General features: G+C 43.1%; 1 protein-coding gene across 5 annotated transcripts in view; it reads left to right on the forward strand.

The window, feature by feature from the left end:
* The first annotated feature begins 3,530 nt into the window (after positions 1–3,530).
* Positions 3,531–17,509, forward strand: part of PIK3C2A (phosphatidylinositol-4-phosphate 3-kinase catalytic subunit type 2 alpha) — a 100,491-nt gene continuing 86,512 nt past the window's right edge. For 2 of the 5 annotated variants that reach the window (XM_090032581.1, XM_090032586.1), the window contains exon 1: positions 3,659–3,778. The gene's annotated coding sequence lies outside the window, so the exon portion shown is untranslated. Of the gene's footprint in view, positions 3,633–3,658; positions 3,779–3,888; positions 3,998–11,301; positions 11,341–17,509 lie in introns of those variants that run through there. The other 3 variants (XM_090032582.1, XM_090032584.1, XM_090032585.1) reach the window with 3 other exon arrangements.

Consider the following 17,509-nt stretch of genomic DNA (forward strand, 5'->3'; position numbering starts at 1 on the left):
TCCTTCCTGGGCCTCTCTATGCTACCACCCGAGAGCACCCCATTGTCAGCAGACAGGAACACGGAGGCAAAGAACTTGTGGAAGAGTTCTGCCTTCTCTTGCGCATCCATCACCAACTGCCCTGCCCTGCCTCATAGGGGTCCAAGGTTACCCCAAGACTTCTTCTTGCTACCTATATACTTAAAGAACTTTTTGTTATCCTCAATCCCAGAAGCTAATCTAATATCCAGTGCTGCTTTAGCCTCCCTTACCAAATCCCTACAAGCTCTGGTCAGGGAGGTGTACTCCTCCTTTGTTCCTGTCCCGTGCTTCTACCACCAGTACGCTTTTTTCTTTGCCCTCAGGCCAGCCTGGCTATCTGCACTCAGCCATGAAGATTTCTTGGACCCTTTTCCTGCCTTCCTGTGCAGTGGAATTGCATTCTGCTGTGCCCCAAGGACAGCCTCTTTGAGGAAGGACCATCCTTCCTGGACCCCCAAACTAGCTACACGTTGGGCTGCGAGTGCCTCCATGACTACTACTCTGAGCACGTCAAAATTGGCTTTCCTAAAGTCAAGCATTTGTGCTGTGCTAGTTACCCTCCCCACCTTCCTCTGAATAGCAAACTGGATCATTTCATGATCACTGTCCCCCACTGATGGGCTAGTCCAAGGTAATACAAAGAAATAAACTCCTATACATCTTAGGAATGCACATTTTTAAACATGTCTCAAGATTAGAATGGATGGTTATATAATTAGAAATGACAGGATGAAATGAAATAATGTAGAAAACTTTCCTGAAAGTGAAACCTATTGTATTGAATAGGAATAATTTCCCAAGAAATGGTCACAGAAGATCCTATTGATATGTATTCAAACTAGGACTGTACTAGGAAAGTGCCAGTCGGTCCTTTTTTATGTTTAACTTGCTTGATTCATATATGATCTGGTTCCAAATTGTAAACTTTTAGGAGATGCTATTGTGCTGGAGGTAGGGCATTCACACCATTTCGTTGAAGTTGCTGGGTGTGATAGATACCTTTCATTCAAATTAAATGAGGAACGAGTACCTACCCTATGCAAACCTGGTCAGTGACCGAGTCGTGTAGTCCAGGGATTTTTCTACAGGTCCTATACCAAATGCAGGGATAGGAGATAGAAGCAATTAATTGCAGTTGTGTGTATGTATGTGTGAGAAAGCAGCAGAGACACCACAGAAGGACTCAGAATTGGTAGCCAGAAAATGTGACAGTGTGGTGCTTGGCCTGAGAAAAAGCTGTAAAGTACTGACTAAAAAAAGGCTTGGAATTAGGAGAAAATAAATTGCCTCATGTTGTTTAATTCCTACTATGTTCAGGGAAACTTTCTTCATGCGTTCTTTGTAAAGTAACACAAATACATCAAAAAACATTCAACTCCATCATCAATTTATCTTCCTAACCCTGGGGAAGGAGGCTAAATGTACACCTTGCTGGGGTCATTTGACCGCAGTACTCTTTCCTGCCATGGCCTGGGGTCGGACTCAATGACCTGCTCAGGTCCCTTCCGACCCTACAAACTATGAAACTATGAAACCTGCATGGCCCAGAAAACAATCTAACCATTTGGGTCAACTACGATAATGCAAACTAGCATTTTCATAGTGCTTAACATGCAGAGTAATTGGAAGCTTAGTCTTGGAAGCCTTCGATTTATAGAGGTTCTAGGTGCAGAGTGCTTTAAATATCAGGCCTCAAGATCTTGATCATATGTAAATTAAAGTGAATGGCAAGGCTCTTGTTGATTTAGTGACACAGAACCAGGGATTAAGTGATAAATGCCTACATCGTGTCATTAAATATGTTAGCAATATTGGAAAAATATAATACAAGTTGTTTCTTCAGTATTATTAAAGTACTGTAGGTATTGTGGTGCCTAGATTGACTGGTTTTTATGTACCATCTCATTTGGATTATGTGTGTTGGCAGGGTTTTCCAGACAGGTCAAAAGTTTGCTGTTATCAGGCTAAAATACCAGTAGTCATGCGCTGACTCATTTGTTCATTGCAAGTGACAAAAGCTAACGCTGAGGGAAGATGATGTCATTCTTTTTGGAATTCTTTTACAACATCCAGCAGTGATCAATGAAACGCAAAAGGATACGTTGTTAAAGAGCACACTGTGCCTTTGCACTTGATCTTTGCCCACAAGAGGCTAAGAAGCGATTATCTAAGCTTTCCCCCAAATGCCACTTGTAATACACTTGACGGCACACCAAATTATTTGTTCTCTTCAGACACCGAGGACTGTGCCAAACCAAGCCAAACAATTTATTTCTTTTTGATTGTAGAAGGCGGGAAGGTTCAACATTACCAGCTACTGGTCATTTGGGAGCCTATGAAGTAGCTTGTAAAATTATTTGAAGTGCATGTTTATGTAGAGAATGCTGTTCCTAAAAAATATTAGCCTGTCCAGTAACAACGGATTTAAAATATTTACTGTTTTGCAATTAGAAATTGTAAGCTCCATGGGATTCTGTTTAAGCCTCATTCACAACCGTTTCCTGTGCTTTATTTTCTCTTCCCTAGGGGCACACTCTGTACCCTTCCTCCACAGCCTGCAATAAAGGAAGCTTATTGTATCTGCTGCTGAATTCCAGTTCATAAGAAGCACATTTTTTTTGCTGTTGTGCAAGCTTCCAGTAATCTAAATGTTCTTTCGTAGATAAGATCATTAATAAGAGGAACTGAGGAAGAACAACAACTCCCCCCACCATCTCTCAAACTTCTTTGGATCAGGCAATAATAGGCAGGCAAGGGTTTTTGGGTAGATGTGGTATCTTTTATTAGACCAGCTCAATAATTGGAAAAAATGTTTCGTTGCAAGCTTTGTGGCGCAACCACCCTTCATCAGGCACATGGCAGTTCAGTTTCACAGCAGTATCCAGTTTTCTGAGCAGTACGGGCAAACTGGCCACATGCTTTGAAATGAAAGGGAGTCTTTTGAGCAAGATCCGACACAGTACGACACTGGATACACGTCTCCCTCGTGTCTCTCACGTCTGAATGGCCATAGACCGATAACCGTGGGTGCCAGACAGAGATACAGGGGCATTTCCCCCTGAACCTGTGCCTTCGTGCTTCAAGAGGGGTTTCTCGGATGCGCCGCTTGCCAGTGCTGCCTCAGGCAGGCGGCGCGTAAACCAGCCCCCTCCCCGCTCCCGGCCGGGCAGCACCGCCGGGCTCCAGCACGAGGGCAAAGTGAGGGCTGCGGCCCTTGGACAGCCGGGGCTCACGTGGCACCTGATGCCAGAGGGCAAGTGACGCGGGCACTGCCAGAGACGTGTGCAATGAACCATGACGTAAGAACCCCGCTGTGATCTCACCGAGGCCTTCAGAAACAACTTACGCCGTTCGCCACCCAGTGAGAACCCCGTAACTCCACCCCCTCCCCCGTTAGGCTTGGGCCCCACCCCCTCGCCTTTCTCCTCAGGCGCGGGCCCCGCCCACTCCACGCTGGCCCTGCCCTCGCTTTCTCGTGAGACGCTGGCCCCGCCCACTCTTGCTGGACCCGCCCACAGCCTTTCTTCTCATGCGCGGCCCCCGCCCGCTCCCCGCAGATCTCATCCCTTGCTCTACTCAGGCGCTGGGCCGGGCCGGAAGTGAGCGCGCGGGTGAGGCAGGGAGGGGCGGGGCCGGGCGGAGGAGGTGGGGCGGGGCGGAGCGGCCGTTGGCTCTGGAGCTCGGCCGTTGCGTTGTGCGCGGCGGCGTCGGCCGTGGGCGATGGCTGGGTTTGGGGCTGCGGCGGAGGCACGCCGAGGTGAGGGGGGCCCGGGGCGGGGCGGGACTGTGTAGGGGGAGGGGGAGCAGCCCGGGAGCCCTGGTTCTCCCGCTCCCCCCCGCCCGCGCCATTACGGGGCTGAGATACCAGCAGCCGTGCGCTGACTTCACCAGCAAACGCTAATCCTGGTGGGGGTCATGGTTTTAATGTGACTTGCCAACCGGGATATTTAAATCGTCATGTAATCAGCGGTTCAGGGTAAGAAATACCACCCGCTTGAAACCTCGCCTCTTTCCGAGGGAAGCAGGCGTTCAGTCTAGTTTCGAGCACCTACATTTGCTGTTGTGGTTTCCTGCCTTTTAAAAAAAATATACATACATATATCTGTATTATGTAAAAACATGCTTTGCTGCTTGCTTGTTTTGGTGCCATCCATCTGAAGTCTCCTGGGGGGCTGGGCTGGGCTGGGCAGGTTGCCCGTGTGGGGGGGCTGTCGAGGCAGGGGTGCGTTTGGGATCATAGGGGAAGTTTGGCCTGGGCCTGGGCTGGGAGCAGCTTCATTTGGGCTAGAAAGGGGCACAGACTGAATCTACCATGTGGGGTTTCACACTCCTCCAAACAGGACCCGGGAAGCTGCTGTTTGTTTACATGTGGGGCTGAAAGAGCAGCTTGGGATCCTTGGCGGGTAGTTCCCCTGTGGCTGGAAGGGCTGGAGCTCACCGTGAGGTCAGGCAGCTCGGATCCGAAGCAAACCTGCCGTCTCTGTTTCCAGCCCGCAGGAGGTGGTTCAAATATCACACTTAAATCCTTAGGGCAGGGCTGATTTGATTGTGTTCCCCCCCCCCCAGCTTTCCTAGGCAGGAGCTAACTGCTGCTGGGAAAAATCTTATCTCACCGGTCGGCAGGTACTTCCCAGGTGCAGGGGTGGGACAGTGGGCTTGTGAGGCTGTAGGATCCCAGAAGAGAAGGGATCATCTGTTTGTTTTTAGCCTAAGCTTTTTCTTTAGTGTCCTTGTTTCTGATGACTTGGAAAATACCTTAGTATTTAAATGTTTCTTTTTACTTCTGGACATGTGGGACTGGATTGTACATATTCTGCTATGTTCAGAAAGGGATCGGGCCGTTTTGTGGAGGAAAGGGGCATCAGGAGCTATTGAGTGTGGGAATTAGGGGCACAGCCTCTGAATCAGAGCTTCCTAGACCTTTTAAAGTCTGCATGTCTCAAGTGGAAGAGGAATAGTGTGGGGGTGGCAAAACCTTGGACATACTGAGTTCACTTTCCCTTTCAACATCCCCGATCTCATCTGACCCAGTAAATGGCATTTTTAAAAAATGTTTTTATATACTTCTTGTTTAGTACTAATGTCCTAATAAGGAATATGCACCTGTAATTATTGAAGAATAAATAAGGGTTTGTTTTTTTCCCCAATTCCTTGAGAAGGAGAGAGGCAGGGAAGAGGATGTTAGCAATAAGCAGCACAGATAAAGAAAATAACACTTTGAAGGTGGACACAAGAGGTAATGAATTATGTTCTGGAGCACCATATTTAACTATGTTCCAAAAAAATAGTGAACTGCAAGTTGTGGGGGATTGTTTGTTGATACTCTTTCCAGCCATGGCAGGGGGTCGGACTAGATGATCTACTCAGGTCCCTTCTGACCCTAGAAACTATGAAACTATGATAGAAATATTAAGGTGTAAACCTGACTAATCTGGTTGTGTGAGGGAGTTTCCTATCCTGGGGAAACTGAAGAAGAGAAAAGCTTGGGGAGTCAATTTGTGTGCACTAGTTAAGATTCAAGAGCTTTTGTAGTTCTCTTTTGCCTATAGCTCATCCTCAGTAGCAGCAGACTTGTACGTGATTAAAGAAAATGGATGGGGAGGAGAAACCAAGGGGGAAGAAATAAACTGTATAAGAGGGAAAAAGCTGATCAACTAACAAACCTCGTTTGTTTAGAATGGAGTTCTGTGCTGCATTGTTGGGAGAGGCAACTTGCTTATTCCTCTGTCACTTTCTTTCAGCCACAGGGCCAGAAGAAAGGTTGCCATGATGATGGTTTTGAGAGGGAGAGAAATTGTTAAACTGGGTTTCTTTTTTGGAGTCTTCAAAAATGGGTGAAGGGATACTCAAAACCAGGAGAAAGCGAAGCCAAGTGAGATGAGGAAAGAGTAATAGGAATGAGTGATGGGACAAGAAAAGTGCACAGAATGAAAAATGGCTCTGAAGAGTAGATTAGATCTGGGAAAAAAAGAAATGAATGCTTGCTTTTTAAACTGGAGAGGTATTGAATTTTTGTTTGGCAATCTAACTGCGAGTCAAAAGTTATGCTTCCTGTCTGAGAATTTTTTATCTGCTGCTATTTGTAATAAAACCTAGGAAGCATCTTCTCCAAGTTAGAGGAAAGCTGTTTTTCTCTGTCCAGTTGGTTTACTATTACTGTCAGTTTGGGTTTAATTTAAATTCTAGTTCTGCAAATTGATCTGCCTGTTCAGGTGTTTGCATCCTCACGGATTACTTCTGTTATTCTTGGGGGTTCTATGTTGCATAAAAGTTCCCCACTATGGGTAGTCCTCGTACATAAATGTAGGATCTAGGACTCTAGTCTTTTCTCTTTATTCTTTCCTCTGTTTTCGTGTGGGTCTCTAACAGCAATCAAGAAGCAAAACATGTTTTTAATATAGAAGGCAGGAAACCACAAAAGCAGAGGTAGTACCTGAAACAGGACTGAATATATCTTTCCCTATTAAAGAGACTAGTTTTCAGATTGATGGTATTACTTATCCTAGATTACTAGTTAAATTGAGCTAAGTATCTCTGCCATCCCACTCAGCAAGTAAAATTAAAACTATTAATCCTATCACAATACAGGATTATAATTTACTGTCCAGAACTGGCTGGTGAAATCAAGGGTTCCCTTCCATCCTTTTTTGTAGTCTTTCCCCCTTCCTCCCCTACTTGGCAAGGTTTCTTAGTGGTCCCATTTTGTCATCTGAACGCATAATGTTGCATTTGAAATTCATTTCAACTCCTAGTGTGAGGTTCACTAAAATCCAATCAGAAAGTAATGGGTATGTATAGTTGAGCTTTTGCCACATACAGCACATGTTTTCAAACTATGTTTTAAAGTGTTACAAGTAACAATATACTTAAGGAGTAACAATATATAGTTGCTCCTTGCTGAATGTCATAGTTACTTCCTTGAAAAATGCGACCTTAAGTGAAATGATATTAAGTGAATCCAGTTACATCAGAGTAGTTGCCTACAAGCAGGTGGTGACCAAACAATGTTATAACTGAACATTGCATGACTTTAAACAAGTAGTTTTTTAATAGATTGGCGACGTAATACCAAAACAGCATTAACTGGGACGATATTAAGTGAGCAGTACTTGTAGTATGTAGTCAGATTAGTCTTGTCTGTAGAAAATCAAATTCTGTAAAATAAAATTGTAGGATTTAACTTACTAAAATAAAAAAATTCCATTAGCACCACTTATAGGTGCCAGTATTAACTCAAGTCTTCTTAGAGTTCCATGCTTAGAGAAAGGTACAAGAAATTTAATGAGAACTTGCTAAAGACCAGAACTCTGTTGTGGCAATGGTAGTCCAGGTCTAAATACATTTTAGAAAGCGGAAATGGGTTTTTAATTACTTGCCAATTCCATTGTTTATCTGCAATTGTCAATGACATCAGCCACCTTTTTACAGCTTTGCTTGTTACTTTATGCATGGGGTGGTGCTTGTGGTATCAGTGATTATGGGGGAATGCAGAAGTCTGCATTCCAGCCTTGGCAAGTAAGTGAAGAAGGAAGTGTTTTCTAAATGTACTTGGAATGGTAGACCTTACACTTTCTGTAAATGTTTTGAGATAAAGATTTGCTTTTGAAAGCTCACATGATAGAATTTTTGTGGAAAAGTTCAATATTATACTGTTAAGCATGTTGTAGATCGGAGCCAAGGTGTGAAGAATCTTGTAATCATTTCCTGTGAAATGTGCAAAGTTTTATTCTAAATAGCTGCCTGCAAGCCCTGTAACTCATCCCGTAAGTTAAACAGAGGATGAAGAAGAAATCTAGTTTGCATATTAATATAGTTAATAGGGTTTTTGGCATTAATTTTGCATGATATGAAAAACATTGGCCCTTTGTAGTCTGTAACCCATATTCAGTGAATAGAAATGGCACAGCATTTGCATTGGGATATTTTACAGATGTTAGTACTTGATAGAAAGTTGTCACTGTAAGTTGACCTGGCTGAAAAGAATTAGTCTCAGATGAGTTTGTAGCACACATCTCAGTGTGGCAATGAGTACTTTTATTAGCAATCTTAGCAAAGGCACCAATCACAATCATAACAGCCAATGTACACTTCACTTTAAAGTGACCCCTGTGTCAGTGTGTAGGTAGTACTGAGGCACAGTAGCAAAGCAGTGTATTGACGCTTGCGCTGCCAGTTCTGTATTGCATTGTATGATGCAGAAAACTAGTCTAAATGGCTGAATATGCAGCATACCTCACAGCCACTGAATGTTCAGTAATAGGTAACTAAACTGTGTACTTTTTCTATGAGTTCATTGCCAAAATACTATTTAACACTTATAGGAATACAAGGCTGTATGACTTTTGTAGCATCTGCTTATTGTAACTGAGCCACTGGGTAAACTTCTTGCCTGAAGGACACTGTCTGCTGAAGAGGTAGAAGACATTTAACTATTATTGCAAGGTCTGTCTTGTCTGATTTGGTGCACTACTATGTATGGACTGAAATTCAGGGAAGGACTGTGGCTATTCAACATCTGCTGTCCTTGAACTGGTGTCCTTCTGTCTGTTTTCTTTATGTGGTTCAGTGTACCTTACAACAACTGCAGCAGCAAAGAACAGAAGAGCTGCTGAAAAGAGCCTTGTTCATAAATGGTTCTAAGACTTTGAAATGGGGTGGGGTACAGATGGTGTAGCCCATGGTCACATATATTAGGTGACAGTTTTCTCTAATTAAAAAGAATTTTAGATGCTTTACTAATATGCTAGAAAGCTAGCACTACTATATCATTCAGTTTAAGATCAAAGCAAATGTAAATCTTTACATTTTAAAATAAATGAGTGCTCATTCTGGAATTTGCTGGATGGCACATAAAGTCTTTTTAAAATGACAATACGTTAGGCAAAATAATCCAAAGATATTGTGTCATTTGTCTTACAGGCATTATAGTTAAGTGCATGTCTCATTCAAATTCATCATGCAAAATCTAGCCGCCTTGAGTCTTGACCTGCGTCCAGTACTTCACAGTTAGTAATTTCTACAGCAGAGTTGAGATTACCACACCTGAGTTAAGGCTATTAGCTGGAACTGAAAACAGTTTGCAGGGCTGTGAAATAGAATAGAGACATAACCAGGAAGGGCTAACAGCAGAATTGCAGGAGGAATGATACTTTGAGTAGTGGAACATCAAGACCATTAAAAAAGTTACAGGGTTGTTAACACCTTGTGAAGAGAGATTAGCAGGAATGGGGGGGAGGGAAATGGTAGAACAATGAAGTCATCTCGGCACTGCCTGAATAGAAGTGCTGTTGCCCCTCCTGGGCATTCTGTTTTAAAGTCTGGTTGGAGCAGGAATTGGAGGGGTGCATCTGCACCCTCTTGCATCTCTGGCTTAATATAGTAAGTGGCTATTGTACTGAACAGCTGAATGCAGAAGGGTCATGGTATAGAGTAGATCAAGACACATACTTACATTTTTAAGAATAGAATTATTTTATTGAATCAGATAATTGGTTTTTGTTTCTTTTTGCTTGTGTTAGGAATGGTGGGAGTGCTAGTGTAGACAGTGCTCTCTACCTTTAGCAAATCTACACTGAATGAACATCAGTGCTCTATTGGTAATATTGCTGCTATGGGTTGGGCATAGTAGCAGTGCCCTGTTTGGAAAGGAGTCCAGGTACATATCATAGGAAGAGTCTTTGCAAATCATATAGGCTACCTGGTATGCTCATAGTGATTGGTTTCATATAAGATGCTGAATAGATAATTGGCCATTCTTTATAAATAAAAGATTGGATTTTGGACTGAAATTCTACTTGCAAGTGTGAAATATAAAGCTCATTCTTCAATAGCAGAGGATATTTGGCTCTTTCAATAACATTGGGCAGAAACGATGTAGTTTGCCTGGAATATTTTGGAGAACATGTGGGTTTTCAGTTGCCCTTTGGAAGAGAGCAGTTGATTCACACATTGTTTCAATCAAAGGGCGGTATGGAGAAATGCAGAAAGTTGGATGAAAGAGAAAGGAACACTGTGGAGCATAGCTTCTTTTTGTGCAGTCAGAGATGAGGTTGAAAGGGGATATGAGAGACTGCTTCTACAGAAGAAATATTGGAATTTGGTTCTGTTGCCACATAGACTTTGCCAAGAAGTGCTGGTAACAGGCGTGGTAGCGTGAAATGCATCCAAGTGCAACAGACTAGGATGCCATTAGTTTCACTATGATGCTGCTGCTTCTGGTGATTCAACTGGGAAAGCATTGTGTAGGAACAGAATCAAAGGTACAGTTTTAGCGGTCCTGGGAACAGAATAGGGAAGAGTTCTATGTACAGGAAGCAGTAAACAAAAGGAAGGAGGTTGGTCTAATGTTCCAGTAATAGCCATTAAAAGGGCAAATGTGTATGTTTGTCTCAATACTTGAAGAACTCTTTTTGTATCTATAAAAGGTAGCATATTTGCAGGCCAATTAATTGACCAAGGGAGCAGCATTTTGTGTATTGGATGAGAAATTAAGGTGACTTGACATCTTGCTTTCATAACATGAAATAAAGGATAAATATGCATTGAAAGTAGTCATTATAAATTGTTATGTAGTACTCTATATTTAAGCTAGTATTTTTCATTTTAAAATATCTCAAAGGAGCTCACAAACCATAGATGTGGATAAAAGTAAAACTGGTATTACTATCACTGGAGTGGGCTGACATTTTTAATGGGGGGAAACCAACGATTTAAGAAGGGAAGAGATGACTTTGTAGCTCTCAAAAATGTAGGTGAAATCCCAGTAGAAAACAGTTACCCATGTGGGAATTTGGCTGGGGCACTGAGTTCAGTACTTTGTCCTTTGCAAAGTGTTATGGAAATTCTTAGGACCTTGATTTTTTTTTTTTATTTCAGATAGCGCACCCCTCACCAGTTATCCAGCACCACAATATTTTGATTCTCTGTTTAATTTGGTTATAACATCTGTTGAATTTTCAGTACTGCATTATCTAGGTGTGGGCTTGGAGATTTTTTTTTCCACTCAAGTATTAGCCAAGCTAGACTATTCATAGATCTCATAAACATTACCTGCCCTGAAAGTTTGAAGCCTGTCAGAATGCTGATGTGTTGCATCTGTTCAACATAAATCAGTTTTTATAACCAGTATAAGGAGGTGCAACACCCTCCCTACAGGCAGGGTTTTTTAGGATTTTAATGTTTTCCCAGTTGACAGAAATGAACACTAGTGTGCCAGTTTTAAAAGTACTGTGTTTTCTTGAATGTTACACACCTTTGACTGCATTATTCTATTTTTGGAAGGCCCCAAGAAGGAAAACAAAAAGGCTTCTTGGAGTATGGGTAAGTATTAGAGGTCTGGGGTCTCTGGAATGGTGGTGGGGGGGGGTGGCACCTGCTGCAGCTGGGGAAACTGCCATGAGAGTGGGCTGGGAGCTGGGCATAGTTAATGTTGTCAGTACTCTGCCCCTCCCCTCAAATTTCTGGACCCAGGGGAGTCTTTTTCCTTGCATGTAATGCATACCTCAATCTTCCCCAACAGGCTTTAGGCAAAAGGTGTGGGTTTATGTGAGGGAAAATATGGTATGCCTTCAGTTAAACCAGTATAGCTGTCATCTGGAGACAGGCCTCTACAGGAACAAACTGAAGTAGAATGAGTTCAGTTTTTCATTTAGAGTTAGCTGTCCTATATTTTTAAAATAAATTTGTAGAAAGTATATAAAAGTTACTTATTTGGCCTACTGGTGTTGATTGGGATCAGCACCAGGTAAACCATGGTACTGTCTTTGGCTGAAATATATTTGAGTAGACTTATAGTTTAAATTTATGCGACGTCAGTTTCTGAATTTTCTAGATGTGCTGTTAGAAAACTGTCAGTTCAACTCTTACCTTTAATTTTTTTAATGTGAAATCTCTTGGAACCAGTCTTTCATAACTGTGAAAGTAGGAGACCTGTGTTCCTGATGTTACTGCAGATAGAAGCGTCTGTTCTTATACACTAAGAAATGTAAGGTAGCTTCAAGGATCTGTTAGAAAAATAGAAGTAGGAAAACTCCCAAAGTGACATGGGAGAAACTGCTTAAATGAGTAAAAGAGGTTTTAAAATACATTTTTTTTTAAGTGTTGGGTGAAGAGCTCCTTTAGAAATTAAATTGATTTTTTTCCCCTCTAGAATTTCACAAATTCTTATTTCCAAAAATAATTAATTTAGATACATTTTTAAAAATGTTATTAACAAATCTAACTTAAGTCATAAATTTTATATTTTAAAAATAGATCCAGCCCCTTAAAATGTATCTAAAGGCAGATATTTCTCTTGTATCAACAGCACTTCCCTTAACCTGAGTCAATGTTCATGGAGAGTCCTGTGTTCTTTTCTTCTCATCTCTTCAGTTTCTGATAGTTCCTCCATGTTTTGGCTTAAACATTTGCATTTATTTATCTCTGTGTAACTTGCTTAACAATTCATCTTCCTTTTTTCCTCACAACTCTGAATAATATGAATCTCACTATCTTCTCTTCTCTGTTTTTGGATTTCAAATGTGTTCTTAACTGTTAGTTCCTAGAACTTGCACTTTCCTTCAGTATTGAAAAAAATTGCCCAAACTTTCTGGTTTGGAGGCAGGAAAAGAGAGTTTTCCTGCAAATTCCAAAAATTTGGTGGAAATTCTTAAGCATCTTGTTTTTCTTTCCCTTTTCTTCTGTAGAAAGCTAACTTGCTAGGGCAGTTCTTTCATTACTAAAACGTCCCAATTGCAAAAACCTTGGAACAGAAGTAATTCTTGAAGACACCAAAAGATGAATGTAGATAAATTGTTGAAATATTGTCCCAAAGCAAGTAAAGTCCTCATCCTAGGGAATAATACCCACCATCTGGGGGAGAAGATAAGGTGTGTGCAGAAGAAAGGTATGCATCAGTAAACCTAAGAATTAATATGCAGGCATGGCTTTTTAAAAAACTGTAAAAAGACAAATACTAGGCCTGTCTGCAAGGAAACTAGGTATAGTTCAATGACTTCACTTGATGTATAGGAGAGACAGCTACAGTCTAACTTGTTGCACTATGGTGGGCACATCTACCTGAGATGTTTACCGCAGAGTTGCCTAATTAACTCCACAGTCAACATATTGGCAGTGTCTTGGCATCTAGACTTGTGATCCTATTAAGCCGCAGGAAACTGATAAACTCTGCAGCAGGATAGTATTTGTAAATATAAGTACTATCCTGCCATGGAGTTTTTGTGTTCAGCAATGCATGTGTAGCTGCTGACCCAGCTACACGTCAGCATCCCAGTGTGGGGCTGCCTTCTGGCTAGCCCCACACTAGAGCGCCCTCATGCCCCAGCCAGCCTCTCCACGCACAGCACATTGAGCCAGGTTGGAGCAGCCCTGGGTGGGCAGGCTGAACCATTTTGTCATGCATAAGAAACCCCTTGCAGTGATTCCACCTTCAGAATCTTGCTTGCTTATGCCAGTGATTCTCAAGTGAGGACACTTCAATGCCCAGCCCGTATGCAAGGAGGTAAGTCCTGTGGGAAAGGGTGATTCTAGTTGCTGGCATTTATATCCAAGAGCAACATGCTCACCCCTCAGGTACAGACTGATGGCAGAAAAAGCACATTATGGAAAGGTTCTGCCTACTCTGCCACCCCAGGAGACTTTTTTTTTTTTAAAGATGTCACAGGGTCCACTATAGGAATGAAAGTAGTTCTTAAATGAGACTCAGTGAAATTCTAAAAAATTATGGAGGGGGTGAGAACTATTGGCTTAGCCTGTCTAATCATGCCTGTATTGTCATCCTTGTCCCTTAAACTATTTTAAAATCTCCATTTGAAACTAGTGCTTCTATAAGCAATCATCATGTGCTTGTAGATTTTCATGCTGAAGCACCTGGTTGATAGTTTCTCAGTTTTTAGTAATCTGGGAATCTGTAAGGGTGAAAGGTTATCTTTTGAACATCAGACCTTTTTTATGCTGCTTTTTAAGGAGTTTACCTGCTATGGGGAATGTTGTACTATAAAGTTCTTGCTAGTTGGCCAGTATTCTTCACCCTGCATGTGGTTGCTATATTTCACTTTACTTAAGTTGTTTCTTCCACATTGTAGAATTATTATTTCTTTGCCTTTTCTTGACGACACAGTCAGTTCATTTTCTACATTCAACCTCTAGGCCATCATTAGATGTTCATCAAGTATACTAGTTTTGATTTTATGTTCTTTTAAGAGCAAGATAAGTGCTGGGAGTTATTTAAAAACAGCCCCTTTTGTCTTGAGGAAACTGGCTACTGTTTGTCAAGGTAGTACTTTAAAAGGAATGTTGGAAGTGGGCCTATGTGTTATCATCACTTCTGTATTTAGTGCTGGAATTTTAGGCAGCTTATTGCACAGTCCAGTTGCTGGCTGCTGTAAAGTTCCTCTTTTTAAAATGACACTAAATAACGTATATGTCATGCTTGAGTTTATTTATTGTGTACCACGCTGTAAACAGTTTATAAATAATATTAATAAAATGTGTCTCTCTTTTCACATGAAATTTTTGTGTAACTACATAAATAGATAAAGGATGTTAATAGTAACATAGACAGATGGTGCGATTAATTCAAAAAGAGGTAATAGGATTTTTCTCTAGGAATGAGTTTACGTGATTTAAGAAATTTAATTTGCACCTTTGAGGTATTCAGTTTAAATTAGAAGTTTAATATTCCATGTTGGCAGTCTTGAAATAATTCCTTACCTTAACCGTTGGAATAAATTTAATTCTTAGCTTTTCATAGACCAGGGGTGGGCAAAATGCACGGGGGCCAGATATGGCCCACCAGGCCATTTCATCCAGCCTGTGGGGCCCCTAAAAATTTAGAAAATTAATATTAATCTGCCCTGGGCTGCCTGTCATGCAGCCCTTGATGGCTTGCCAAAACTGAGTAAGTGGCCCTCTGCCCAAAATAATTGCCCGCCCCTGCCATAGGTGGGAAGTCAGCTGGAATCAAGTAACTCCAGCAAGCAATATATCCACCTGTTTTTTAAAGGAGTCCAAAGTAGGTGCTTGCACCACCTCTGGGGGGAGTTTGTTCCAGACCCTGGACACACACACCGTGAAGAACATTTTTCTTGTATCCAGTCTAAATCGGCCTTCCTGGCCGTTAGACCTTGTTATCTCTTGTGGAGCCCTGGTGAACAGTTGTTCTCCCATGTCCTGATGTACCCCTCTTATGTAATTGTAGGATACCACCAAGTCCCCCCTGAACCTTCTCTTCTCCAGGCTGAAGAGTCCAGAGTCCCTCAGCCTGTCCTTGTACGGCCTTCCTTCCAGGCCTTGGATCATATGAGTGGCTCTCCTCTGGACTCGCTCAAGCTTCTCCACATCCTTCCTGAAGTGGAAGGCCCAATACTGGGCATAGTACTTCAGCTGTGGTCTCACCAGGGCTGAGTAAAGTGGGAGGATGACTTCCTGGTTTTACTTGAGATGGATCGGTGGATGCATCCCAGAGTTTGGTTAGCTTTGCCAGCCACAGCATCACATTGGTGGCTCATATTCGTCTTGTGGTCAGTCAAGACCCCCAAGTCACTTTTGGTTGTGGTTCTACCGAGCATAGCACTGCCGAGCCTGTATGCATGCTGAGGGTTCTTCCTACTGAGGTGCAACACCGTACACTTCCCTGCATTGAAGACCATCAGATTTTGATTGGCCCACCTTGAGTGTGTCCAGGTTGGCCTGTATCCCCAGCCTGTCCTATGGTGTGACCACCCTCCCCCATAATTTGGTATCATCCACGAACTTGGTGAGTTCACATCCGACTCCCGAATCCAGATCATTAAGATAATTTCATAGTTTCTAGGGTCGGAAGGGACCTAAGCAGATCATCTAGTCCAACCCCCTGCCATGGCAGGAAAGAATACTGGGGTCAAATAACCCCAGCAAGATGTTCATCTAACCTCCTCTTAAACACCCCCAGGGTAGGAGCCTGCACCACTTCTCTTGGAAGCTGGTTCCAGACCCTAGCCGCCCTGACTGTGAAGTAGCACCTCCTGATATCTAACCTAAACCTACCCTCTGCCAGCTTGTGACCGTTATTCCTGGTCACTCCCGGTGGTGCTTGGGGAAACAGTGACTCCCCCAGTGCCTGCTGATCCCCCCCTGACTAGTTTATAACAGGCCACAAGATCAGCCTTCTCTTTTGGAGGCTGAACAGGTTCAGGTCCCGTAGCCTCTCCTCATAGAGCCTGCCCTGCTGTCTCCATATCATATGAGTGGCCCTCCTCTGGACCCTCTCCATGCTGTCGACATCCCTCTTGAAGTGTGGCGCCCAGAACTGGACACAATACTCCAGCATAGAGGGCACCATCCTTGGGAGAGGATCACCTCCTTGGACCTGCTCGAGATGCATCTGTGGATGCATGCCAAGGTGTGGTTGGCCTTCCTAACTGCCTCTCCACACTGCCGGCCCATGTTCATCTTGGAGTCAATGATGACCCCCAGATCCCTTTCCGCCTCCGTGCTGACAAGAGGGGAGTTCCCCAACCTGTAGGTATGGTGCCGGTTGTTCCTCCTGAGGTGCATCACCTTGCACTTGTCTGTGTTGAAACCCATCCTATTCTCCACCCTTGTAACCTGTCTAGGTCTGATTGTAGCCTGTTGCATCCTTCCAATGTACCCACGTCCCCCCACATCTTAGTGTTAGAGAGCGCCAGCCCAAGTACCAAGCCATGAGAGACTCCACTGGTCACCCTGTGCCACATTGATTTCCTCTGTCAACTACTATGCTTTGGGTCTGACCCCATAGCCAGTTGCCTAGGTGTATGATGATCAAGGCCACAGTTCCCCAGCTTAACCATGAGGACATCATGGGGAACTAGGTCAAAGGCCTTTTTGAAGTCCAGGTATGACATCCATGTCATCTCCTGTCCAGGGCACATGTTACCTGGTCATAAACGGCGATGAGGTTGGTCAGGCATGATCTGCCAGTCACAAAGCCAAGATGGCTGGCATTCAGAAGCTTACCGTCCATCAGTCTGGTGTTGATGGAACCCTTGACAGTTTTCCCCAGGGATAGACATAAGACTGATTGGTCTATAGTTCCCCAGGTCATCCCTCCTCCCTTTTCTTGTAGATAGGGACCATGTCGGCTCTTTTTTTCTGGTCGTCTGGGATCTCATCCGAGTGTTACGATTTTTTTCAAATATCTCTGCCAAGGGGAAAGCAATGATGTCTGCTAGCTCCTCCAGGACTCTTGGGTGTGTTCCATTTGGGCCCACAGATTTATGAATGTCCACTTCCTCAAGGTGTTTCCTCACCTGGTCAGCATTGGGTTTGTTTGTTTTTTTGGGGGGGGGTTCAGGCCTGTTGCCTGCTCCTGGATTGGTTTGTGCTGTTCGTGACAGTCTGATCCTCCTGGGAGCATGAAAAACTGATGCAAAAAAAGTCATTTAGGAGATTTGGCCCTTTCTTGGCTATTGGAAGTCAGTTGCTCTGTTGGATCTGTCAGGGGCCCAAAACTATCCTTGTTCTTTTTCCG

Source organism: Crocodylus siamensis, chromosome 2 (genome assembly GCF_052110815.1).
Source record: "Crocodylus siamensis isolate JL-2025a chromosome 2, ASM5211081v1, whole genome shotgun sequence".
NCBI classification, from domain to species: domain Eukaryota; kingdom Metazoa; phylum Chordata; order Crocodylia; family Crocodylidae; genus Crocodylus; species Crocodylus siamensis.